The 16,283-nt window shown below is 43.3% G+C and overlaps 1 protein-coding gene across 2 annotated transcripts in view; it reads left to right on the forward strand.

The window, feature by feature from the left end:
* zfhx3b (zinc finger homeobox 3b) overlaps positions 1–16,283 on the forward strand; it is a 239,815-nt gene that overhangs the window by 11,987 nt on the left and 211,545 nt on the right. Inside the window, exon 1 of one of the 2 annotated variants that reach the window (XM_076728217.1) lies at positions 13,997–14,136. The exons of the other annotated variant lie outside the window; for it this stretch is intronic. The gene's annotated coding sequence lies outside the window, so the exon portion shown is untranslated. Of the gene's footprint in view, positions 1–13,996; positions 14,137–16,283 lie in introns of those variants that run through there. 2 annotated transcript variants of the gene reach the window in all.

Consider the following 16,283-nt stretch of genomic DNA (forward strand, 5'->3'; position numbering starts at 1 on the left):
CGAGCCCTTGTCAGAGCCAAATAAACCCAGTGCAGCTCACCGACCGGGCAACCTTTCCCTGCAAACCATTGCACCCCAGCAAGAGAGCCTTCTCTGTCATCTGATGTTCCACTCTACTTAAAACAGAGCAAGGGGGGTGGAGGGGAAAAAAAGAGAGAAAAGCCACGGCCCCGCTATCATCATTTTATTTTGATTTTTTCCCCCATCCCATTCTTTAATCCCTCTGATGAAGTCTGGACAGGCAGAGGCATGCTCTTGCAGACAGCAATTTCACCGCACCATATGTGCCTCACACATCGGATGGCAGGGAGGAGAGGGGTCTGTCGGGAGCACAGCCAGGAGAAAGGAAAGGGGAAGAAAATACACGACATGAAATCCAGAACGGGCTGCAGTCGGGGCACACCGATACCCCGTGAGGTTTTGTCTGCAGCATCCGCTTATTCTCCTTCAGCAAGGTGCCCCATCATGCATTTACCGTTCCCAAAAAAAAACCAAAAAAAAAACACCTCACCGAATGAAACATGTCACCAACGTCACTTGACCTGTTCTGAAAGATCAACACTTATGCAGGTAAACAAATGAGCCAGGTACTCACACAAAAGGAGCCAGGTACCCACACAAAATGGTGGTAAGCTGTGCGCTGCTTGGCCCCTCCCTGCGCTGAGGATGCCGACACCCTGATCATGTGATTAGAGAGGATGGAAAATAGCTGCGCGTCGACTGTGGTTGCCTTCAGACTTCCCCGGTTTATCTGTCCGCCCAGAGGAGATGCCTTTAATTTACTGTGGACGAGCGTCGGTGCAAGACAGAGGGACAAACAGAGGGACAGCTCATATTTATTCAGACGTTGACATCATAGTTTGCAGAAATGCTTTAGATCAGACATGCAGTACGTATTTTATTCTGTATAAATATATGAATGACTGTGATGTCTTTTTGGGCCATAAACAGAACAAGCTCATAAGACAGCAGTCTGTACAGATATTAAGAACCACATCTTACAGACAGAGATGCAGGTCACTGCAAAGGGGACAGAAGGGGGACAGGGAATGGGTGGAGGCTGAAATAATTAAATTTAGGTCAATAGACCTTGCCGAGTTACATGCACGGGGAGATCCATAACCCTGCTTGTTCCTTGATCTGCTTGCATTTTCAGCGCACTTGGTGCTGACCAAGCAGGTTGCTCCTTAAATCTCGCACTTGCTTCCTATATACATAATATATCCATCCCATATCCTCTAGACCTGTTTACTCCCCCGGTGAAATATGTGTAGACCTCAGGAAGGGGTGCCCTGCATTCATTCTTCTCTCAGAGAGCGAGAGAGAGTGCAGAGGATGTAAGTGAGGGCGGGGTGGGGGGTGCAGAAGGTTACACTTAAACTCTGATTGGGTAGTGTGTAATTAAGGCTGCATTTGGCAGTTTTCAATTTTAGGTGAGAATTGAAGGGGAATTAGGGTGACTGTGTCTATTACTAAGCTCACCTGAGAGCTCAGGAGCGTGTATCAGTTGTCTGAAGCTCAGTCCTGTCTTACAGATTACTCCACAATGGGCTGGCCCGGCCTCACTGACACTGAGGTGCTGTTAAGATGGGGCGCCGTCGTTGGACTGAGTTCAGCCTTTCTGTCGGAGGAAACACACCACAATTTACTCATTTATTTTTGAAGATTTTATTTATGAAACTGCTTTGATTAAAAGACTTTTACTGCAGGAAAAAAAAAATGTAGCACAAACATTCCCAGCTGTTCCCAACGAAGCCGCTCTTGTGAAACATTCTTCACAGTATCATCGCATCCATGCCGGGTTGTACAGTGGCCCCGGCGAGTCATTTTAAATGTATTTTAAATGGCAATAATAAGTCCTGCTGAGTGATTGATGCTGTCAGCGCACTGCGTATACCTATGCAACCCTGGGCCCAGCAGGTGTAGATCAGCAGCACATTAGACAGATGGGGGGAAATGTGGCACGCATGTGGCGACATCTGGGAGAAGAGACATACATCAGCTGTCCCTCAGCAGTGGCGATACAGTGCGTACTGTAGCTCCTCGAAGTGCGGCGCGAGCTCCGCCCAGGAGGATCTGTATAATGCTCTTTATTTGCTGCAGGGAAAACTGAGACATCCCGGGGTATTGATCCAACTATTGACATCATTTGACAGTTCCTTTCAAGCATATTGTTAGGCCGCCGTGGAAAGTGAGTGAAAGTGTTTGGGCGTGACGTCTCTGTCGTCAGGGCGCCATGTGTGTAATGTAGGACGTGCATATTCAAAGTTAACTCTTGTTCAGAAAGATCCCCACACCCTGACCCCGAGCGGCTTGACCTCCACCTCTTTTAACCTCCAACAACCAGGAAAGCCTGCAGCTCTATAAGGGTTTTTTTTTTTCATCACTGTGGGCCGTCATCTTAAATTTCTTTATATCTTGAATTATCGGCACAAGTTATTTAAAAAGATCTTTTTCATGTAATTAATTGAAACTTTGTTGTTATTATAATGAAGCGGGGTGGTACGACTCGCTGTAAGAGGCTGTGTCCAGTCAGCATTTGGTCTGCGGAGGCTGCCCTTGACTTTGAGCGTTTCCCAGGCTCTTGAGGGCTGCGAGGGGCTCCGAGGGGACAGCTTTGTGTGACGCACGGAGAGCAGATGTTCTTCTGCATTTGTTGTGGCCGGCTTTGGGATGCCGTCTCTGTCCAGGCCTGACCCCTGACCCTGGAGGTTGATTAGCATGCTCCTGCAGTAGGGGTCAGAAAACAAACCTCACAAGCTCAGCGCAGCCTTGGCGTGAAGATGGAGAAGAATCTGTTTTCTGTGAATAATCTTTTTTTAATTTCACATGCTCTGCTCGGTGTGTAAACCGCTCCGCAGATTTTGTTTCCTGTGATTTTGCCAGTTTCATTAAATCTGCAGAAAGTCCTTTTTTTTTTTTTTTTGCAAAATAATAAAATGGATAATAATGTTTTATTAAAAACCGACATTTTGTTTCCTCTTTTAAATTAGTCTTTTTTAACATTTGGAATAAGTTGTATCTTGGCCTAATACCGCTAAATCTTTAATGATGTGTTGATTTTGTAGCAAAGCATATGGTTTTATTTATTTGCATTCCTTTCTTTCTTTCTTTCTTTCTTTCTTTCTTTCTTTTTCACGTACAGTAAGCTAACACACTGATTCACGGAATAAGACTCATTGTAACGGTGCATCACGTCACGTCATATAACCGTGTTTTAAAAATCACACCGGGCACTTCGGCCTGCGTATGTTCAGCGTCAAGTTTCAGTACCACAACAGGTTCTTTCAGCGCGAGGCTGCGTTTGTGTGTACTGCTCCTTCTGGATGCATGGTTTGCGAGAACTCAGACACACCACGATGGAGTATAAGCAGTGGGTCCTCCTGGCTGAACTGGGAATATATTACACTGGTCTTAAATAGTCAGGTCATAAATTTGCAGTGGCACCTCTATCTTCCCCTCTGCTTTTCCTTCCTCTCACCATGTATCGCACAGCAGTGAGATGTTGTGAAGCTGCTCCCCACTGACCACCTTCAGGCCCCGGGGCTTTCTGTGGGGAATGAGCTACTTGCTGACCACTTCAATAAAATTCAATCATAGATAGCATTTGCAATTCTTGTAACTATGTTCAGACTTTATAATGTGACAGCCTCTGTCAAAATCTAGATTATTGGAATAGAAGTTAAACCAAAATTTTCCTCCAATGGATCATTTGTGAGGGGTTTAATAATGTTTCTGAGAGGTGTGCTGAAAGGATGGAAAGACTTCAGAATATTGATTCCTCAGGAAAGTTAACTTTCCTTGAGTTTATCAAACTAAATACAGTGAAAATATATACAGGAAACTGACATTGTTGGTGTGGCTGACAGGATGATGTAGGGATTACTTAATGTGGAGTTTGATGCTCGAGGATGAACATCAGATTTTTAGGTCTCTGTTATTCCACGTGGAAAAATAACAATTTGGCCACAATATAAAATGCAGTGTTTTAATTAGGAAGGATGCTGAAAATACACATTGTCACGCCCCTGGTCAAATTATCATTGATGCACTGAAAGCATACTCTTAAAGTAAATTCACACCTGAGACTAAAATTTAAAGGAGCCTTGACATGTTTGTCAGCCTAAAATTAACCTTTCCTGTGCTGCAAAATGCTTGTCTTCCATTGGTCTCTGTTGTTCCGAGCAATTAAATTTAATAGCCACTATTTTACATCCTGACTATATGAGTCAGATCTGCTTACCTGAAGGACTAAATGCTGACTGATTTCTTTTTTTCTTTTTCTTTTTTTTTTTTTTTTTTAAAGGTTTGACTTGGTGCAAATGACAAAAATATGATTGGCCTGCAGCTTTGTTTAGCTGAGCTGTGGCAGCTTTCTATTGTCCCTCCCCTCGGAGACATGCTGCACGGGCTCCGGTTGATTTGACCTCGGCCACATTGTTGACTCTTTCAAGGTAATAGGAAGCATCTTATTGTGTTGTGTGTCTGAGGTACGGTGATTACTGCTTTCCCTATGAAAGTTTCTCCAGGATCAAAGACTCTCTCATGCATTAATAAAGGGTGTTTTGTGAGAGTCTTATTAGCTGTAATGTGCCTGTCTGGTAATTCATGTCTGATGGCAGCAAGCGTCAGTTGTAAGCGGAAGAATGAAAGAGCACAGACAGTGTTGTATTTCAATATTGCTGCCTTTTATGGGTACTGGGGCTAAATTTATATTGATCTGAATTTGATAATGATTCTATTAGCTCTATTAAATTTGTATATATTCAAGGGCTCAGTTACACACCGAAACAGAAAAAGAGCCAAAGAAAACAAATTAGTGCGTAAGGGTGGATTGTGTTGCATGTAATATAAGAGGGGGCCATTGGTGGAGATCATCAGGAACTGTCAGTGAAGTTAGGCTGGAGAGAGCCAGAGGCCTTGTTTGCGCATGTGTGTGTGTAAATATCTGTATCTTAACTGCTTCTGGCTCCTTGTAATTAATGTAATTTAAATGTATATGTGCAAGCACTGGAGCTGTGTTTGTTTTGAGATTTTTTCATTTATTATCAACCTCTGTGTCTTTCATAACCTCCAAAAAAGTGAGAAACATAAATAAAACATGATGTGCTAACTTGCTAATCCTTTTTGACATACACACAATCGAAGACAGAGCAAAGACAATATTTTCAATGTTTTACATCAGCTGTATTGATTTTTGTAAATATCTGCTTATTCTGAGTTTGATGCCAACAACATGTTTCAAACACGTTGGGACAGGAGCAACTTAAGACTGGGAGAGATGTGGAACGCTCCAAAAACACCTGTTTGGAACATTCCACAGGTAAACAGGTTCACTGGTAACAGGTGATAGGATCATGATTGGTTAAGAAAGTGTCACTCACAAGCAAGGATGGAGAGAGGTTCACCACTTTGTGAACACATGATTGTATAAAGGATGTTACTACATGGGCTCAGGCACACACGGTGTTTTTGGAATCAGGCTTGTATTTTAAGTTTTAAAGGTTAACACACACACACCTGCACACTGAGTGACACTGTCTGTCTAAACACAGAGGCTGGTCAGTTCACGGAGGCCACTAGGTGACTTGTTAGTAATGCACTGACCAATTATTGGCACTTCACTGACTGGTCAGCGGACCTGCCAATACCTGTCGTCCACTATCAGACAGAGGTCATTATCAATGATCTGGGCCACAGTGGGGACCTCGGGGACTCCACTATTCACTGGCTCAACAGGCCTACAGCCAAGACAGGTCAGGTCAATTCAAACCCCCGCCCTCCCACCCAGACGTCTCCCTGCCTTGCTCCTCTGCCTCTCTCCGCTTCTGTCTCATCATCTTGTTTTTCTCTCATAACACGTGCTGTAGCTTCTGTGAATGAGTTTACTGGCATGCCTCGATATTTTCTTAGTTTCTGGGGATGTTTTCTATCAGTAGATTTACAGCCGTGTAGGTTATCAGCACTGAGCGCCTCCGAGCTTTGCCTGTGGCCCCTGCAGTTACAGTTGATGTGGAGGAATCACAACTTAGTCTCAGTGTTTTCATTTCAGTCGGCAGCATGAGGCTGATAAATCTTTGGGAAAACACTCATTCAGACGTTATGCGTATGGATACGTCCCTCCAAAGTAATGGGTATTGTATACTAAGGGGAATTAACATAAGACATTTTACACAGTCTAAGAAAAATATAATTCATACATAATTGATTGGCGGCATGATTGCCTGAGTTTACTGTCATTTTTCTGTGGTGAGACAAAGTCTTTCCTCGGGCTGTTTAGCCTAATGGACTTTGGGGATATTTAATTTAGGCCTGTCCAAGAGCTGAAATGGAGCTGCAGAACTCTCACTCTCTTTTATATAACATGTATGGCTCCCACCACTTAAATGACTCTCATTTAGCATGCAAACCCGTGGTCAGAGCCGGTCTAATTGCCTGTCATTTTGATAAACTCTATCAACTTATTTAAATTTGTTGTGCCTTACATCCCAGTTTTAGGTGCAGGTGAGGAGAGCGGTCCTATTGGCGCTGTTTCATTTTATACTTGATGTGGTAGATTGAATATTTGGTTTCATCACATGCCTTTGGTTTTTAGTGCCAATGGAATAGAGATGTGGCATAACATTAAGAGTATTGCTATGTAAGTAAAAAGAATGCAGATCTTAACACTGATGTCCTGAAACACAGCGGTGACATTAGTTTAAAAGCATCAAACATGAGTTTTTGTATATAAATGTTAAAAAACATGGGATTAAGGTGTAAGACAAATATGTGTTGTCCCAAAAGCCGTCATGTGTTTTGGGACATGATGATTTAAATTAATGTATGTGTACTACCATGAGAAATCTGAAGGTTTTAGGTTTAAGAAATGTGTTACAAACTGAAGTAAACCACATATCTAGCAGTATTCTTCTTATCTATCCATTCATTTTTGGCACTGAAACAGAAATAAATCAACAGCTAGAGAAAGCACCATGTACATTTCTGGTTTTGTGCAGCAGGGCTGTTTGAACCTCTTGGTCATAATAAATGCTTGCAGTGGGGTAGAAGCAGGTGAGAGAGGCTGTCATTGGCTGATAATGCTGCTACATGCTTTGAAATATCTAGTGGGTATGTTGTGTGGTGTGAATATGTTGGACGAGTTCTTTCAGTAATTCATACTTTTTCTGTTGTGGACAAACTCGGGTATTGGTTGGCAAGCTGTCTGTCATAAAGAGGGGTGGGTTTTAGAAAGATGGGCAACAGCGAGGACCCTTTCCAGGAAGGTTTTTCCTCCGAGTCCAACGTGGCACTGACTGAAGAATGAAAAGATGACAGTTGCTGAGGACTTGAAGCCTCGACCACTTTCACACCTAAGCACTTTGCGAGCAGCACTTCACTCGAAGCGCACAGTGGGCCTCGCGGCGGCTCAGAACGAGGACGGGCTAATGGCCGTGTTCGGCAGCTGGCCCCTTTCACAGCAGGATGGACAGGGTGAACAGAACATGGCCGAGCCCCCGGTCGCTGCTTCATTATCCCTCTGTAACCATCCACATCAGCAGACACCTCCGCTCCAGCCTGCTGGGCCTGCCGCTGCACCGGCCACTCGCCCGAGACGAAAGGCAATGAACTCCAAAACATGCCGTTCATCTTCCAGATGGAGTGATTTACTGATTTAGCATGGGCTCTGTCCCCCAAGAGCCACTGCACCCATACACCAGCATTCCCCACTCTGCTGAATAAACATTTATATTCTTTAACTTGATGTTCTGATATTATGAAAATAGAAATCAAGCAGTCAAAATGCATTTGGAACATTCTGTGCATAACCGACCGATGGAGAAAATAGAGAAAAATGACACTGGGGGAGTAAGTGAGGAAAAATGAATATATGTGCCTGGACTGCAGCGCTCAGAGGGGATTTGAAATCGTACTGGGGAGGGATGGGAGTCTGAGGTTTCTGCTTTTCCTGCTGAGCAGTACCAAAGAGGGGAAGGGGCACAGTTATTTTTATTTCCCTTTTTTTTTATTACCTTCCATGAAGGAGAGTTTTTTAGAAGCTGGATTTCACTTTTGTGATTTTCTCATCACTCAGACGCAGCCACCTGTCTCTTCCCAAGATCCCCTTCCTTTGTCTCTTAAATAATAAGCCTACATCCGCATATGAAATGGAGTAAGGAAAATGACCAGGGAGGGAAAGGAGAAGGTGTTAGCGAGCGAGGGAAGAGATGAAAATGGGGGGAGAGAAAAAGAATTAAAAAAAAAAAACCCCACACACACCACCAGCAATAGGGGACGGGGGGTGGGGGTGCTAAACGATGAGAGAGGTGACCTTTTTCTCCCCGGCTTGCGTCTGGCCATCAGTAAGCAGCCATGTTTGAGAGGGAAGCCATTTTCTTGTCCTGCTCATTACTGTGTTTTATATTCAGCTGTGTTGGGAGGCGCTGGTCACTGTTCAACCCTGCAGTCATGTCAGGCGTCAGTTGAGGGGTGTGCATTATGTCTGTCTGTACGTGTGTGTGTGTGTGTGTTTGTGTTCGCAGGAGGGGCTGTGAAGGGGAGCCAGGGGCACTCAGGATTAGACAGAAAGACCCCCGGGTTGGAGGCCAGAGCTCAAGTTCATCACTGCAGACAATGGAAAGCTCTTCAGAAAGCAATTGGGCTCTCAGTGATATTGGCCTCTGTGGCGCGGACTGCGCCACAAAACTCTCCTCTCATCCGCCGCCATCACTGCCGCACCTTTGCTCTCGCCTGCCTTCTCCCAGTCCAGTTCACGTCCCCTCATGCTCGTCCTGCTACTTTTAATTACAGCCCATTAGCACGACCGAAATGCCACAGCGACCAGGCGTGTTTATTTGTCCTGTGTTTGCGGTGCCATAGACGGAGGCGCTGTTTATCTGGGCATGCGCACGGGGTCAGGCTGTGCTCTGAGTACAATACACAGCGACAGTGCAGCCACCCTCCCAACACACACACACACACACACACACACACACACTACCACCATTCCTCCTTCTCTCCTGTCCTTCTCCCAACCCAACCTCCTCCCTCTTTACACCCCTTCACTAGGACATCTGCTCCCCCAGCGTAGCTGCCATTGTGATGCTCCGCACTAACAGGGGTTTTAGCCACTGGTAGTGTGAAATTAAACAGCCACCTCGTCCCTTGATGATAAGTGGCGTCCTGTCTTCATGCTGCGGCTATCTGCTGTCACACAGCACAAGGTCACACTTTCAAGGGTGAATTAGAGTTCACAATTGTACAAAAAAAAAAAAAAAAAAATGGGGGGAAAAAATGAACATGAAGGAGAGATAGTTGAAACGATCATGTTTGGACCTATTTTATGTTTATTTTGTGCTTTTTTTTTCTCTATTGTTGACTGAACCTCCATCTGATACTGTATTGGACATGAATTATACACTGCATCACCTCTGCCACGCAGCGCCCATGTCCCCCTTTTGTGCCATGTTTTCATGAAAGTGAACATGCACGGGGCTGTCTCACAATGGAAATACAATATTCAGTGTATTCCATGCACAGGTGAATATTCACGACATGATAATTGCATATTATTCAAAGACCCACAATCAGAGAGGTACACTTCAAAAAAGAAAGAGACTCGTAGAAGTAATGAAAAGGCTCTTTTTTTCCTGGGCAAATGATCTTTTTTGAAATTAATAGTTAATATTTTAGTATTGCTATATATTTTTAATTCCCCCTTTGCATTTTTGCAAATATAATGTATCCTTCCACATTCATTTGACTGCGCAGCCTTGATGAGTACTTCAAATGTGAATTAAAGCACTCCATTTTAAGAGGAAAATGAGTAATAATTCAGAGATATTAATAATGCATAATAATGCTATTCAGGAAAATTGAAAGTTTAAAAACAGGAGAAGAGAGGAGGAAACATTAACTCTTGGACTGTTTAGTGGTGTTTTGTGGTAACATGTCTGGAATATGATGTGTGCAGAGTGGCTATCAGAACGCAGGTCTATCATTGGTCGGATGGGGTTGTGAGGGCACGTGACGGCTGCGTGATGAAGGCCACTTAACAGTCACATTGTTAGACTATTAATATTAATTGTCTTTATTTTCCAAGTCCCTATCTCTTGTGACTTGTAACACGGTGAAGCTACTGGGGCACAAAGATGCTGCAGACAGACGGAGGTGTGTGGCAGTGTCAGCGTTGGTGGTGGTGAAAGAAGCGTGTGTGTGTGTGTGTGTGTGCGTGCGTGCGTTAGTGAGTGTGTGGGAGGGGTTAGAGGTGACTCTTTATCACTTTCTGTCCCTGTCTCATAAGATATCACTTTCTTCTCCATTCACTTGCTCTCTCTCAATTTAAGATGGTTAAGCAAAGGAAATGAAATTCCCTTTTTTTCTCACCAAGGCTTTTAAAAATAATATTAGAAAGTCTCATGATTATGATAGTATTAAAATGATTGAGATGGACTGTTAATGCCAATGGAGTAATTTTCCAGTTCTGCTTAAGCCCTAATGGTGGTGATAGAATGGCCTGGCTGGGCCCTGGGCCACATCATTTCCTTTTGCAGGTACAGTAGATGGGCATCCTGTGGCTGAGGACCAAGCAGTTAACAGGCTCCACTGGGGGCAGACAGCTGGGGACTGAATTAGACTTCTGTTTAATAAAGTGAGCGTCACATGGACAGTCATGGATTGCATAAACAATTAACTCCAAATCTTTTTTGTGGATTTGAAACTGTGTAACGTCGTGTTCATTAGTTGTTAAATTGATCTTTATTTGAAGTTTTTTTTTTTTTTTTGGGGGGGGGGGGTTAAATCTATTGGAGTTTAACTTCGCTGTGCTGTGGAGGAAATGACAATTAGGTATTCAGCAGAGGCTTTCGGCCTTCATACTGAATGATTTTGCTGGATGGTTGTGTTTCTGTTGTGTTGGTCTGTTTCTCCTGCCGCCGGAGAGAAGCGAGGCTGATAGTGCTGACAGAGTCTTGGGGGTCCATTCTGCAGTCATGACTCGCGCCTGGCTGGTTGCCCCCATGGGTGCACATTGCGGCAGCCTGTTGACCAGCGTGGCAACTCCAGCTTACACAGTCACTTCCAGCCCCCCCCCCCCCTCTCTGTGTCTGACTCCAGCACATACTCTATGCAATGTAAGGCCATTCTGTCTTTTTATAGGGTCTCAAAAGAAATGCAGTCACACTCATTGTTTAGGGACTGATAATTCAACTGCTTTTATGTTCCAGCAGTCAACACGATTAGAGGTGAAGATGCAGATTAATGCCTCGTATCTTGTTTTGTATTTTGTTAAGAATCACAGTTTTAGTCTGTAAAACACAGATAAATGGGATGAAATGTGTGAAGGACATTTTGGATTTTTTTTTTTTTTTTTGGACACACACAGGTGTGTTAGAGACTTCACTTAAAGCCCTCCTCCACTGATTCTTGTTCCTATAGTTGAATGTCTGCGCTTCACTGTGTCGAGTGGTGTGTGTGCACTTTGACACCTGAAGGCTGTTTTCACATTCATCTGTTCAAAGTGTACATTTTCTCTCCGCTCATTGAAAACCTGATTTTGAGAGGCGGGCCTACGAGTCTGATTTGTGACATCACAAATAGTGTGGAAGCCAATCCTGGTCCAATATTCAGCAAATGCAAGTGTGATGAGGACACTTGAAGCCTCCAGTGCACAAACACTGAGACTGGACTTTACAGCGAGGTCGAGGACTTCTTCTATCCAGCAGTTAAACTTGTGAAATCTAAAATATTTATATATTCATACATTGTAGAAGGTGCCATTTTAATGTGCTGATTACACTTTATTTCTGCAGAAGCCATGCCAGACACACATTAGACATTTTTTTTTTTTTTTTTTTGCCTGCTTTAATACATGTGTGTTGGGGGGATGTTTAAATGTCTGTGGCCCATATGTGAATTTTTCATGCTCTGCACTAAACCTACACACACACACACACACACACACACACAAAGAAACTGGGTTACTATTTCAAGTTTGTGTTTGTTTTAATGTCATCTTGGACTCCTATTAATATGCATTTCTTATATCTTTTGAAACTTTTTCTGTCAGTTAAACTCAAACAGCTGGTCTGGAGTGCAGAGGCTCTGTCAGGGATTTGTTTTAACCCTCTTGAATATCTGTAAATGCTGTAAATGGTAAAACAAAAAGGCAGGTGGTTTCTCTATTTTATGTTCCAAAATTTCAACAAATGTGTTTTTATTGAATGTCAGCTTACTTTAGCCACAGAAACATGGCTCACTCAGATGATTAATCATACACTAATTAATCACATGAATAACTAAATAACTTAAAGGCTTAGAAATATTTTTCGATATGGACCATCCTCGTGTTACAGAGTGAAAGTGGCTTTAATTTACATGAATGATGCAATTAAGGAGCTGAAGTAATTGATTACATTTAATTAAAATTGAGTAACATAGTTACAAAAATTACTAAATTATCTTATATTCAAAAATGTGAGTGAGTTAAAGTGATCAGCATTTTAGAATTACTTCAGCTGAAATGGATGTGGCCCTTTAATTAGAAATTTATGAACAGAACCATCTTCTGAAACTGACTCATATACTTTGCAGATAATGAACATTGTTCAAATTAGTGTAAGCACTGTCTTCAATGAATTTTGTGTAGATGTAAAATTTTTGCATATAATTTACACTTAACAGATGATGTTTTCTGGTCATGTTTCAACAGTAGAGAATAATAATTTACAAATGAGTCGTGTTTTTGACTGAAATCTTATTTGTGTTTTTTACACTTTTCGTGACCGTCTCCCTCACTCACTTTATCTTTTTCTCTGTCTCATACACACACACACACACACACACACACACACACACACACACACACACAGGTTTTTGATGAAAAAATGAGTGGCACTGTGATTTGGGACAGCTTGGAGAAGCCAGCAGTGATGTCATTAAGCAGCACTCTGGATGATAAGGCAATCCCTGTCACTGAATAAATAAATAAATTAAAATGATATCTTATGTATTCTTTTCACCACCCTTCAGACCCCCGCTATCCCAAATCCTGACCCCTCATCTCTACCCCCTACTGCCACCCCTGCCTCCCCCAAACACACACACACACACACACACACCACAGATACACCCCTTCGCTGCTGATGCAGCCACCACCGCTGCTCCCTTCCCCCTCGTGTCCACCGGCATATCAGGGGGGAAAAAAAAAATGAATGCAGCTTTGCAATAAATAATGCATTTCACTAATACGCATTCAGGTGGAGTCAGTCTTCTGGCCCCATCTCTTGCACACACACAGAGAGAAGAGAAATATAGAATCCAAGAAGGGAAGGCTTTCCTCCTGAACTGAAAGCGGTGACGGCTCGATAATAGGCTAAAACAACGAGCATGAGAGCGAAAGAGTGAGACAGAGGGAGAGTAAGAGAGTGAGCCAGAGAATGAGAGAGAGAGAGGGGGAACAGAGGAAGAAGAGGGGGGCCAAGAGAGAGGGAGAGAGTGGCAAGCATATTATAACTCATCCATGTGGATCACCCTAGTAGATTGGGAGCAATCCCTTGTTGAAATTGTCTTCTAAACACTTAGAGAGAAGGAGACAGAACGGAGCAGCCAGCCCATCTCAGTGTGCCTGTGTGTGTATTCTCACACTGCCTGCTATCCCAGCCAAGGTAGAGAGACCTCTGACAGCCCGCTTGCATGTGTGTGTATTTCACTCTTGCTCGCGTGCGTGCGTGAGTGTGTGTGTGTGTGTGCGCGCTCGTGTGTTTGCGCCGTTGCCTATCTTGCCAGAGCCAGCCAGCTAGTGAGTGTGTGCATGTGTGTTTGAGCGAGAGGGAGAGAGAGAGAAGATGTGTGTGTATGTGTAAGGAAGAGGGGGTATTATGCACCCTGGATGTTGCCTCGTGCTTTAAACAGCTGCCTACAAGCCCAGGTAGTGCGCGTCGGCTTCTAAATAAGCAGCACATTCACCGTCCCCTTCAGGACAAGAGGCTAGGCTGCAGAGTGTGAAATCAGACTAATACAGTGGCGTAGGGCTGTGCAGGAGCAGGAAGCAGCTCCTGCATGACTTACTTAGGCTAGAGGTTTAGAGGACAAGAACCAGCAGAAGAAAAAGAGGGGATTGGACGTCAGAGAGAAAGGGGAGGAAAAAAAGACAGTAAGGTCAGTAAATCCTTTTTTAATTTCTGCTCTGTGGATTCTTTCTTTCAGTCTACAGTACTTTGAGTACAGTTAGTGTGGTGCTGGGACTGAGGCTGAGGCTGTGACTGCTTTGTTTTGCTGGAGAAAGTATTGATTCTTTGTAAGTTTGTGGGAAGTGTGCTCTTTTTGATCCTGCCAGGTGAGAGCAGATGGAAACACTGGATGTGGGGGGGCTGGCTGAGAGCGGCCCAACTCTTTACTTTGTGTGTGTGTGTGTGTGTGGGGTGTGTGGTGTGTGGTGTGTGGTGTGTGTGTGTGTGTCAGGGTGTATAGTGTTCTTGTGTTTACATAACTTTCCGCTTATCCTTATAGATTTTGTATACAGTGCATTGTGTACAGCCTTTGTCTAAAAAGCAAATGCGAGTTTTATTTTTGGAACAGTTAAGTCAAGAGTGTGTGTGTGTGTGTGTGTGTGTGTGTGTGTGTGTGTGTGTGTGTGTGTGAGCGCGCGCTGTGATGCTGTGTATTAGAAAAGGGGGTGACTGTGCATTTAGGGCAGGGGCAGGGATGTCGCCCAGTCGCACCGGTGTAGGCCAGATTACAGGACTGGGAGTAAAACATGTCGACAAAAAAAAAAAAAAAAAAAAAAAAAAGAGGAAATCACTGTCATCCTCAGTTTGAGTGCACGGAGTTTAGAGTAGATGCCATTGACAGAGTGTTCCTCCAAACACACCTAACAGTCACTGTCATATGGCGACACGTTAACCAATGAGAGGGTCAGTGCAAACAGGTGCAAAAAGAACATGTGACCATACTCCACGCACACAAGATGGTGTCCACCATTTCATCCCAGAAAGTTGTGTTCACAGTGATGTTCCACTTCAGGAAAATCATTCAGAAATTTCAGAAAGTTTCTGTGACATTACAGTGCAAACATTTAACGGGGGAAATGTTTCATAACAAAACAAAGTCGGCAGAATTTTTAAGAACTGTACTTATAGTTTATGAATTTATAATATTAGGCTCTTTGTATGGCACAAAGGGATGATTTTATCCAAAAGAGGACTTTGAGCAGGTGCAAAACACTGTGACGAGGTATGGGTATGTGCCAGCATTTAGATGTGTTTAGCCACACGCAAGCACAGGAAAAGTGGAAAAGCCAGGACTACCAAATTGTCAGCAATACTAAAGACATCAACACAAAAATTTCAGCCATCCATCACAGCTGTCGGCTTGTTTCTGTGGCGACAGTGATTTATTCTAGGGCTGAAATCCATTTGGACTCTCTCTCTCTCTCTCTCTCTCTCTCTCTCTCTCTCTCTCTCTCTCTCTCTCTCTCTCTCTCCCCCTCACACACACTAACTAACTCACTCACTCACTCACTCACTCACTCACTCACTCACTCACACTCACTAACACACACATAAACCCAAATACCATGCACAGCAACTCTCCCAGTGTTAATAAGTGTTGATTTTTTTTCAGTTGCAATTATTTGGAGTCGACAAGTGTTGATTGGAGAATTATCTGTCCACTCACAGAGCTGACATGGCTCTTGGGCAGGTGTTCAAAATAAAATACAATATGTTTTAGTCTAGTGACTGTGGACTTTAGCACTCTTTATTTGCACACTGTCAGAGTAATAGTGATAGTTTGTCTGTGTATAAACTCAAATGATCAGAAGAATCGCTGTGTTCACTGACAGGGATTTTGATTGGGGCATATTTATAAAAAATACCAACAGAATCTACCCTCACTGATATAAATAGGGTTAGAAACATTAAAAAACACAGCTTAGTTTTACACTATGCAATTCAACAACAACACAAGCTACAACCTTCAAAATGACTGTTAAGTTAAATCACCACCTCTCTGCCCAACAGAAACTGAACATTTTTACCTTCTTAAAAGAAAGATTTATTGCAGGGCTGATGAATTGCAATGCATTAGATGTAGGTGTGCCTAATAAACTGGCATCCAAGTGTGCATGCAGTTTCAGAAAGTGTACTGTACTTTTCCACAGATACAGAGCATCACATTTTTCTTGCTTTCCTATCTCGAATTAAAGGTGTATCCATCCTCCAGTGTTTGCAACACATTGTGCCAAAAACTAGCCATCAAACCTTCTGCTTCATGAGATTTCCCTGCCAAACTGAGAGGAAAGACAC

The sequence above is a fragment of the Chaetodon auriga genome, chromosome 1 (assembly GCF_051107435.1).
Source record: "Chaetodon auriga isolate fChaAug3 chromosome 1, fChaAug3.hap1, whole genome shotgun sequence".
In the NCBI taxonomy this organism is placed as follows: domain Eukaryota; kingdom Metazoa; phylum Chordata; class Actinopteri; order Chaetodontiformes; family Chaetodontidae; genus Chaetodon; species Chaetodon auriga.